The 11,768-nt window shown below is 41.9% G+C and overlaps 1 long non-coding RNA gene across 1 annotated transcript in view; it reads left to right on the top strand.

The window, feature by feature from the left end:
- LOC139168345 (uncharacterized) overlaps positions 1-11,541 on the top strand; it is a 24,098-nt gene extending 12,557 nt beyond the window's left edge. Inside the window, exons 2-3 of the long non-coding RNA XR_011559275.1 lie at positions 10,008-10,184; positions 11,414-11,541. This is a non-coding gene — a long non-coding RNA (uncharacterized lncRNA). The remainder of the gene's footprint in view (positions 1-10,007; positions 10,185-11,413) is intronic.
- The last annotated feature ends 227 nt before the right edge of the window (positions 11,542-11,768 follow it).

Genomic DNA, 11,768 nt, shown 5'->3' with positions numbered 1-11,768 from the left:
GAAAGGCAACTTCAAAGAAAGGCTCACTGAGCATCTCTCACTCTCTCTCTCTTTCTATCCCTCTTTCTTTCTTTCTCTTCCTTTCTCTCTCTCCTCTTCCTTTATCTCCTCTTTCTCTCCCCCCCTCTCCCCCCCTTTCCCTCTCTCTTTCTCTCTCCCTCTCTTTCTCTCTCTCCCCCCTCTCTCTTTCTCTCTCTCTCCCCCTCTTTCTCTCTCTTCTTCTCACTTTCTCTCTCTTGTTTTCTTTCTGTCTCTTTTGCTTTCTCTCTCTCTCTCTTTCTCTCTTGTTTTGTTTCTCACGCTCTTTCTCTCTCTTGTTCTCTCTCTCTTGCTATCTCTTTCTCTCCCCCCCTTTCTCTCACTCTCTCTTTCTCACTTTCTCTCTATCTTGCTGTCTGTTGCTTTCACTCACTCTCGTTCTCTCTCCGTTCTTCTCAGCGGTGACGCGCGCACGCCCTGCCCGCCTCACATTTGCCGAGAGGACTTTCGCCCCGGGCTCTCAGCAAGGGGGTTTGCATGAGAGGCGGGGCCGGCGGAAGGTGATATTCAATGTCGGGGGCGCACGGGCGGTCTTGCGCGCGCTCCCTATCTCCCTGCTAGCCCACTCGGAATACGTATTCAAAATAAGAAAAGCCTTTGCCGGCGAAGGCTTTTCTTATTTTGAATACAGTATTCCGAGTGGGCTAGCAGGGAGATAGGGAGCGCGCGCAAGACCGCCCGTGCGCCCCCGACATTGAATATCACCTTCCGCCGGCCCCGCCTCTCATGCAGCCCCCTTGCTGAGAGCCCGGGGCGAAAGTCCTCTCGGCAAATGTGAGGCGGGCAGGGCGTGCGTTCCGGGTGCGGGAGGAGCTGCGGTGAAAGGCAGGAGGTGGCAGAGGAGCAGAGGGGGCAAATCGGGCGGGCGGTGGGCAGCGCGGAAAGGCAGAGGGGGCCCTGGCGCCGCGGACCGGCTGAAAACCCCCAGCGGCCCGGTGCCGGTCCGCGGACCGGCGGTTGGAGACCCCTGCTCTAAACCACACGTCCTTTAATAATTGAATTTGAATGCTCGAACATTCTGCACACTGGATTGATAAATTATTGCTGCAAAAATGTTCAAGTTTCTCATGAATGAACAGCTCAGTAGTATTTTGAAAAGCACATTACATCTGGGGAAGGGTTCAGCCCAATATTCTGGTTTCTGCCAAAGAGGCAGAAACAGATCTAGAGTAGCTCCTGCAAGATAATATATGCTGGTTAAATTTTAACTTATTTCCAAACTTAACATTTGCCTGCCTACTCTTCATGTCCAAAACAGCACAGAGTCACATTTACTAAACCGTTTCCTCCACTGCCTTCTCTTCAGTTTATTATCCAACATCCTGGTGCCTGTGCAATAATATATCCATCCTTGATGGCATGCTTGGGATCCCATCAGCATCATCTTCTCACATTGGTCTAACACATGGCAACATCAAATATCAACCAGAAAATGTTCTACCCTCCATATCGGCAAAACTTCCGGTCACAATTCAAAGTGTTGGTTATGACCTATAAAGCCCTTCATGGCATCGGACCAGAATATCTCCGAGACCGCCTTCTGCTGCACGAATCCCAGTGACCGGTTAGGTCCCACAGAGTCGGCCTTCTCCGGGTCCCGTCAACTAAACAATGTTGGTTGGCGGGCCCCAGGGGAAGACCTTCTCTGTGGTGGCCCCGGCCCTCTGGAACCAGCTCCCCCCAGAGATTAGAACTGCCGCTACCCTCCTCGCCTTTCACAAACTCCTCAAAACGCACCTTTGACGTCAGGCATGGGGGAATAGAGATATCTCTCCCAGGCCTATATAATTTATGTATGGTATGTTTGTAGGTATGTCTGCTTAAAAATGGGGTTTTCTTAACTACTTTAAATTTTAAAGTGTAAATTACTAGATTTGTTATGTATTGTTTTATTATGTTGTGAGCCGCCCCGAGTCTACGGAAAGGCGCGGCATACAAATCTAATAAATAAATAAAATAAATAAATAAAATAAAAAGAATCCGAATCTCATATATAAACTGAATAAACAAAATCTCACAGCCAACCCCCTCTCAGTAAAAGACCTTGGAATACTAATATCGAATGACCTAAGTGCTAAAGCCCACTGCAACAATATCGCCAAAAAAGCTTCTAGAGTTGTTAACCTGATCCTACGCAGCTTCTGCTCTGGCAATCTCACACTACTCACAAGAGCCTACAAAACTTTTGCCAGACCCATCCTTGAATACAGTTCATCTGTCTGGAACCCATACCACATCTCGGACATCAACACCCTAGAAAATGTCCAAAGATACTTCACCAGAAGAGCCCTACACTCCTCCACTCGAAACAGAAGACCCTACGAAACTAGACTAACAATCCTAGGTCTAGAAAGCTTAGAACTACCTCGCCTAAACCACGATTTAAGTATTGCCCATAAGATCATATGCTATGTTCTACCTGTCAATGACTATTTCAGCTTCAACCGCAACAACACAAGAGCACACAACAGATTCAAACTTAATATTAACTGCTCCAAACTTGACTATAAAAAATATGACTTCAGCAACCGAGTTGTCAAAGTGTGGAACTCATTACCTGACTCAGTAGTGTCAACCCCTAACCCCCAACATTTTTCCCTTAGACTATCCATGATTGACCTCTCCAGGTTCCTTAGAGGTCAGTAAGGGGCGTGCATAAGTGCACCAGTGTGCCTTCCGTCCCCTGTCCAATTGTCTCTCCTTATCTCATTTCTCTTTTCTTCCTTTCAAATATGTTCACCCATACTTTTATATCTGTTCTTCTATTCTTTTCTTTATTTATATTATTACATATCTATTATCTTCAATGTGTATTATGTATTGGACTAACTAACTAACTAACTAACTAACTAACTAACTAACTAACTAACTAACTAACTAACTAACTAACTAACTAACTAACTAAATAAATAAATAAATAAATAAATAAATAAATAATTTTTTCAACTGCCAGATCTTTAAGCTAACAAAGAAAGGCAACATCAAGATGTTAGAAAAAAATATTGTGACTGTATTAAAAATGAATAGAAATATTAGTTTTAGAATATTAGAAATATCAAAAGCAACGTGAGAAAATATTATTTTACTGAAAGAGTAGTAGATGCTTGGAACAAACTTCCAGCAGACGTGGTTGGGAAATCCACAGTAACTGAATTTAAACATGCCTGGGATAAACATAGATCCATCCTAAGATAAAAATACAAGAAATAGTATAAGGGCAGACTAGATGGACCAGGAGGTCTTTTTCTGCCATCAATATTCTATGTTTCTATGTTTAAATACGTAGAAAGTATAAATTGGTGAAATAGTAGCACATATATAGGTGTATAATATAATTTATTAAAACCACAAATATGCTAAGGTTAGGTGGTGGAAGACAATGACAATGGGAAAAAAAAGGTTCCCCAAAAAAAGTGGGGGTTACAGAGTCAGCATAATTACCCCCAACAATCTGGGTCCTCATTTGACCCACCTCGGAAGGATGGAAGGCTGAGTCCACCTGGAGCCGGTGGTGAGGTTTGAACTGCTGAACTACCCAGTTAGCAGTTAGCTGAAGTAGCCTGCAGTGCTGCACTCTAACCATTGCACTACCTCGGCTAAGCTGGAGGTGAGTGAGTGATCAGAAAAGCGGGATATGTCTGTGTATCTCCCAACGCTTCCAAAATGCTTCTCTCATTGTAATCCGTAATAGTCCGTTTCACTTTGCTTCGAAGGTAAGTAATGGTGAACCATAGCGTATTTTACACACCTCAAGGCTATCGTAAAATTGGGCTGAGATAAGGGTACAGGCGGGGTGAGGAAAAATACTCATTTGATACCATTAAAATTAATAATGATTTAAGGCGGCCTCACATAATGCCTGGGAATAAGATGAAAATAACTTCAAGGGGGAATTTGTATAATCGGAGAATAATGTTGCAGTTAAATGTATGTGAGGGGCAGCATCTACATATATTTATTTTAATAAAGTAGATGAACATGGTTTCCTTATGATGGATTCATGATGTACCTTCAAATCGTTGTTGACACCTGGTGCGCACATAGATAGGTTTTCTCTATGACACTGTCCTTAACTATGTAAGTGTGAGCTAGCAGTGTGCTGCAGCTGCCAAAACAAGCAATAAACAATAACAGAGTTGGAAGGGACCTCAGAGGTCATCTAGTCCCACCCCCTGCCTCCAGCCTCTTCTTAAAAGCCTCCAGTGATGCACGTGAACCACCTTGGTCGTAGTGATGCAATTGAAAGATCCCAGCTCATTGGCCGGCTCAGTTAACCCAGTTAATCTAAGGAAAGACATGAAGGGGGTTTTTTTGCTTTTTTTTTTACAATAGAAAGAGCTGAGTAAGTAACCTTCGCCTTAAACAGAACAATAGAAAGAGCTGAGGATCTTGACTCTAAATAGAACTGTAGGTTGATTATCAATATTTGCCAAAAATGTGGAATGCCCGACTGGTTGATATTGACTAAGCAACCTACTTTTTTACTCAGCTTAATGAAAAGATTATTTACTCAGCTTCTGTTTATATAAATTATTATTTTTTTAGAAAATTTTTATTAATTTAAAATCTATATACATATGTTTATGTTTATGTTTATTTAGATTTGTATGCCGCCCCTCTCCGCAGAGTCGGGGCGGCTTACAACAAAGTGCAAAAGACAATTTACAACAAATCTAAATTTCTACTAAAAACATTTAAAAACCCCCATTTCTAAACACACATACATACATACATACCATTCATAAATTGTATATGCCCGGGGGAGATGTCTCAGTTCCCCCATGCCTGACGACACAGGTGGGTCTTAAGAAGCTTGCGAAAGGCAAGGAGAGTAGGGGCAGTTCTAATCTCCGGGGGGAGTTGGTTCCAGAGGGTCGGGGCCGCCACAGAGAAGGCTCTTCCCCTGGGGCCCGCCAACCGACATTGTTTAGTTGACGGGACCCGGAGAAGGCCCACTCTGTGGGACCTAATCGGTCGCTGGGATTCGTGCGGCAGGAGGCGGTCTCGGAGGTATTCTGGTCCAATGCCATGAAGGGCTTTAAAGGTCATAACCAACACTTTGAATTGTGACCGGAAATTGATCGGCAACCAATGCAGACTGCGGAGTGATGGCGAAACATGGGCATACCTAGGTAAGCCCATGACTGCTCTCGCAGCTGCATTCTGCACGATCTGAAGTTTCCGAACACTTTTCAAAGGTAGCCCCATGTAGAGAGCGTTACAGTAGTCGAACCACGAGGTGATGAGGGCATGAGTGACTGTGAGCAATGAGTCCCGGTCCAGATAGGGCCGCAACTGGTGCACCAGGCGAACCTGGGCAAACGCCCCCCTCGCCACAGCTGAGAGATGGTTTTCTAATGTAAGCTGTGGATCGAGGAGGACGCCCAAGTTGCGGACCCTCTCCGAGGGGGTCAATAATTCCCCCCCCCAGGATAATGGACGGACAGATGGAATTGTCCTTGGGAGGCAGAACCCACAGCCACTCCGTCTTATCTGGGTTGAGATTGAGTCTGTTGACACCCATCCAGGCCCCAACAGCCTCCAGACACCGGCACATCACTTCCACTGCTTCGTTGACTGGACATGGGGTGGAGATGTAAAGCTGGGTATCATCAGCGTACTGATGATACCTCACCCATGCCCTTGGATGATCTCACCCAGCGGTTTCATGTAGATATTAAATAGCAGGGGGGATAGGACCGACCCCTGAGGCGCCCCACAAGGGAGAGACCTCGGGGTCGACCTCTGACCCCCCACTAACACCGACTGCGACCGGCCAGAGAGGTAGGAGGAGAACCACTGAAGAACAGTGCCCCCCACTCCCAATTCCTCCAGCCGGTGCAGAAGGATACCATGGTCGATGGTATCGAAAGCCGCTGAGAGGTCAAGGAGCACCAGGACAGAGGATAAACCCCTGTCCCGGGCCCGCCAGAGATCATCCATCAACGCGACCAAAGCAGTTTCCGTGCTGTAACCGGGTCTGAAACCCGACTGCTGGGGACCTAGATAATCGGCTTCTTCCAAGGACCGTTGGAGCTGGAGCGCCACCACCTTCTCAACAACCTTCCCCATAAAGGGAAGGTTGGAGACTGGGCGATAGTTATTAAGTATGGCTGGGTCCAGGGAGGGCTTCTTGAGGAGGGGGCGCACAAGCGCTTCTTTATAGAAAGTTGGAAAAACTCCCCTCCCCAAGGAAGCGTTGGTAATCTCCTGGACCCAGCTCCGTGTCACCTCCCTGCTGGCCGAGACCAACCAGGAGGGATACGGATCCAGTAAGCAGGTGGCGGAACTCACAGATCCAATGACCTTGTCCACTTCATCAGGTGTCACCAGATCAAACTCTTCCCAGACAGGTGGACAAGTACGTGCCCCAGTCACCTTGACTGACTCGTTGTCAGTCGACTCTGTTTCCCAATTGGAGTCGAGATCGGCCCGGATCTGAGCGATTTTATCAGTGAAAAACGTGTTAAAATCCTCGGCACTGCTCTGCAAGGGCTCCACAGCTCCCCCCTGGTTAAGAAGGGAGCGGGTCACCCTAAACAGAGCGGCCGGGCGGGATTCCGCTGATGCAATCAAGGGGGCATGGTACGCGCATCTTGCTGCCTTGAGCGCCACTTTGTAAGTCTTAATTAAAAGCTCTTACAAGTGTTCGATCAGATTCAGACCTACTCTTCCTCCATCGCTTCTCTAGACGTCTCTTTTGGCGTTTCAACTCCCGGAGCTCCTCGTTGAACCATGGGGCTCTACGGGGTCTAGCGCCACGGAGAGGTCGCAAAGGCGCAATCCGGTCAAGAGCCCCCGCTGCAGCCCTGTTCCAGGCTTCCGCAAGAGACTCCGCCGAACTGTGGACAAGTGCCTCTGGAATAACCCCAAGCGCCGTCTGAAAGCCCTCTGGGTCCATCAGGCATCTGGGGCGGAACATCTTCATTGGTTCCGCCTCCCTGCGGGGAAGGATTGGAGCCAGGAAGTCAACAAGATGTTGACAAAGAAAAAACAAAACACATATAAACAAAAATAATAATAATTATAATAATAGTAATAGTTAATTAATTATTTAAATACAGTAAACAATATTAACTGTAACAATAAACAAACAACACAGTATATATCATTTACATTATCTTGTGAGGAGGAAAAAAGATGAACCGTCTTTTCTGATATCAAATTATTTTCTGGTGAAAAATACAATCGGTATATACTATTATTTCTTTTGGTTGTCAATATTTTTTTAAATTGTTGTTCTTTTCTTAGCCGCTTTCGTACCCTCTTACTTAATTAATTAATTTCATACAAATTTTGTTCTGAGAATCACTATATATATATATATCATGTTTAATCTATTGTATCAAAAAAGGAAAAAAAGGTATTGCTTATGTTATATTTTAATTTGAACTTTTGTTTCTTCTTTTAAACCATTCATAAAAGTAATTCCATATTTTATAGTAATCGGAGTATTCCTTGTTTTTTAATTTGAAAGTTAAAGCATCAGATTCTGCACAATCTAGAATTTTTTTTTAATATTAATGCATCGTCAGGAGGTTCAGGTTGCTTCCAGCATTGGGCTGTTGAAGGTTTATGACAGCTCAAAGAGAAGAATTGCAATTGACTTTTGCAATCACATTACAAGCAACTGCATTCTCTCCGCCGACGATGTCAAACTTTTCCACACCACCGATAACAGAGTTGCTCTCCAAAAAGACCTTGACTTTGTGTCTGAATGGTCCAACATCTGGCAACTCCAAATGTCAACCAAAAATGCTCCGTCCTAGACATTGGCAAAATAATCACAACACCAAATACAAGCTGAACAAACAAGACCTTACAGACAACCCTCACTCCATAAAAGACCTTGGAATACTCACATCAAATGACCTAAGTGCCAAAGCCCACTGCAACAACATCGCCAAAAAGGCTTCAAGAGTTGTTAACCTAATCATATGTAGCTTCTGCTCCGGTAATCTCACACTACTAACACCCTTGAAAATGTCCAAAGATACTTCACCAGAAGAGCCCTTCACTCCTCCACTCGAAACAGAAGACCCTACGAGACTAGACTTTCAATCCTGGGCCTAGAAAGCCTAGAACTAAGATGCCTTAAACAAGATCTAAGTATTGCCCACAAGATCATATGCTGCAACGTCCTGCCTGTCGGCGACTACTTCAGCTTCAACCACAACAACACAAAGAATACACAACAGATTTAAACTTAATATTAACCGCTCCAAACTTGAGTGTAAAAAATATGAGTTCAGTAACTGAGTTGTTGAAGCGTGGAACTCCTTACTGGATTCCATAGTGTCATCCCCAAACCCCCAACACTTTACCCTTAGACTGTCCATGGTTGACCTCTCCAGATTCCTAAGATGTCAGTAAGGGGTGTGCATAAGTGCACTAGAGTGCCTTCCGTCCCCTGTCCTATTGCTCTCCTATATCTCCTATACCTTTCTCCTATTCCTATATCTCTTCTTCTATTCTTTCATTGATATGTTCTATTCCTATATCTTCTTTTCTACTCTTTCTTAGATATATTTTACTATGAGTATCTCCTCTATAACCTTCATCATGTATTTTACTATGTGTATGTAATATATATATATATATATATATGTGTGTGTGTGTGTGTGTGTGTGTGTGTGTGTGTGTGTGTATATATACATATATATATATATACCCACTAAAACCCACATTGTGTATTGGATAGATAGATAGGTAGGTAGATAGGTAGGTAGGTAGGTAGATAGATCGATAGGATAGATAGGTAGGTAGGTAGGTAGGTAGGTAGATTAGATAGATAGATAGATAGATAGATAGATAGATAGATAGATAGATAGATAGATACATACATACATACATACATACATACATACATACATACATACATACATACATACATACATACATTTTTTTAAAGTGCAGTACTACATGCTACTTCTGTTGCCTGCCTGCTGCTTGCAATTTGGAAGTCCAAATCTCACCAGGTTCAAGGTTGACTACATTCTTTGGAGGTTGGTAAAATGAGTAGCCAACTTGTTGGGGCCAATGGGCTGACTCTGTAAACTGCCTAGAGAGGCTTGTAAGGCACCATGGAACTATATATAGGTCTAAGTGCTATTGTTATGGCTGATTTCACACCTGCTGCCTTTTAGTCATCACCTTGTGGGTTTCTAGGTGCTCGCAAATCCTTCTTTAATTATCTTTTGCAGAATCTCCCCAGATATTGATGTAAAACTGATTGGCCTATAATTTTCCGGATCCATTTTTATAATGTACATGGTGAATCCCTCGGCTTATCTGAGATTTAAAATAATTTGCTATTAAGTCCAATCATTGTTGCTGAAAATATATAGCATTGTTAGCTGCTCCATAAAGTGACATGGGGAGTGAAGACAAGCCATCACCTCCAAGGATAATCGATGGTGTGATGGAGAAATAAAGAGGGCAATGTCGGGCTGGCATTTGGAGCAGGTCCGCCAAAAAGTTTGTCCTTTTTTTTTCTCTTTCCCTTTGCAGGTCTCCTTTGTCTTTACTTTCTATATTTTTCTTAGTTGGTACCATATTTTTCGGAGTATAAGAGGCACCTTTTCCCCACCCTAAAAGAGGCTGATAATTTCGGTGCGTCTTATACTCCAAATGTAGCTTCTCCCCCCCCCCCCCTAACTAGCTGCTAACAATCTGATTTATTGAGTGGATGTTAATGAATGTTTGAAAGTTAGAATTTTAAAAGATTTTTAATTATATTAATTGGTTCAATTGTATTATTATGTCTTTTTTATATGCTGTGAGCTGCCCCGATTCCTCGGAGAGGGGCAGAATACAAATCCAATTAAACTAAACTAATAATTATATAAGTATATAAGTATGCAAGTCTATAAGTCTATAAGTCTATAAATATACAAGTATACAAGTATACAAGTATATAAGTATATAAGTATGATGGTCTTGGTATATTCGGGTTTCTTCCCATGTAGGATTCAGAAATTTCTGGCGACGTTTCGACAAAGTCCCACTCGTCATCTTCAGGCTAGTGCTTCTGTCCTTGTTCTAGGGCGAACACAGCGAGACCTGAGCTGCCTTCCTTCTATAAATACTGGTGGCTGGTTGAGGTTTGATGGCTCAGCAATTGCCTGCTGTGTAGAAACTTCCTGGTGAGTCAGTGGGGTAACACCTGGGGTCGTTGATGTAGCTGAAGTATGCTGCTTAGTTAATGTTTGTAGATTAGGCGTGATATCCTGAGTAGTTGGAGCTTGCAGGCTACTTGATTGTTTTGCAATGTGTGTTCTGAGTCTGGTTTCAGTTTCTATGGCTGGGATACGTTTGAGGGCTGGTTTCCAGATGTCTATAAGTATATGTCTATAAGTATATAAGTATATATGTATATGTATATAAGTATATGTATATAAGTCTATAAGTCTATAAGTCTACAAGTCTACAAGTATATAAGTATACAAGTCTATAAGTATACAAGTATACAAGTATATAAGTATATGTATATAAGTATATAAGTATACAAGTTTACAAGTATACAAGTATATAAGTATATAAGTATATGTATATAAGTATATAAGTATAAGTATATAAGTATACAAGTTTACAAGTATACAAGTATATAAGTATATAAGTATATGTATATAAGTATATAAGTATAAGTATATAAGTATAAGTATATGTATATAAGTATATATAAATATATGTATATAAGTATATAAGTATAAGTATATAAGTATATAAGTATATGTATATAAGTATATAAGTATATAAGTATAAGTATATAAGTATATAAGTATAAGTATATGTATATAAGTATATATAAATATATGTATATAAGTATAATTATATAAGTATAAGTATACAAGTATATAAGTATATAAGTATATAAATATATGTATATAAGTATACAAGTATAAGTATATAAGTATAAGTATACAAGTATATAAGTATACAAGTATATAAGTATATAAGTAAATAAGTATGTGTATGTGTATATGTATATACTTATTTACTTATTAAATAAATAAATAATAATAAATAAATAAATAAATAAATAAATAAACCGGGTTGATGTCGCAACAAAACAACCAGTGGCAAAGCCCATGGACCAAAATGCATCTTGGAGAATCAGTGAATGCGTCCGGAGGGCCCCCTCCCCATTCTGCCCTAACAAATGAAGCTCCTTGCCATCAAAGTAAGATGGATGGCTTCTTTGGCATTTCATATTCAGCGTTATGAATATGGAGGGAGGGAGGGGTGCGTTCCCCGGAGGTACCGACCTAGCTCCTCCGCTCTTTCCCTCTAGAGAACCGTTATGGCGGTGGGAGCTTCGTGGAGGACTCCTCTTCCTCTTCTGACTTCATCAGCATTTGCTTTCTCATTTCAGGTCTTGGCAGGTGGAATCCCTTCTGCCACTCAGGATGGATGGCCTAGCTGCCCCTTCTATTTGGATCCTTACCGGAGCGCCCCAAATTGTTTTCCAAATTAAAATAAAATAAAATATTCCAATTTTTATGGAGACTGAAACCTGTGATATATATATTACTTAGGAATTTGCAGATTGGAAAAAAAAAAGAAAGGAAAAAAACATCACCCCACACTTTCAGAAATAAACAAATATATATATATATATATATTTCAAAACTGATTTTTTTCAATTTAGTCTGAAGTCGAGCTGTCTGGCCTGTGAAGAAGTGGAGTCTGCTTAAAGAATGAGAGGGTAGGTCAAACAATTTCCCTTT

The sequence above is a fragment of the Erythrolamprus reginae genome, chromosome 5 (genome assembly GCF_031021105.1).
Source record: "Erythrolamprus reginae isolate rEryReg1 chromosome 5, rEryReg1.hap1, whole genome shotgun sequence".
NCBI lineage: Eukaryota > Metazoa > Chordata > Lepidosauria > Squamata > Dipsadidae > Erythrolamprus > Erythrolamprus reginae.
The sequence above is the reverse complement of the archived record's forward strand: the minus strand, read 5'-3'. Positions and strand labels throughout refer to the sequence as shown.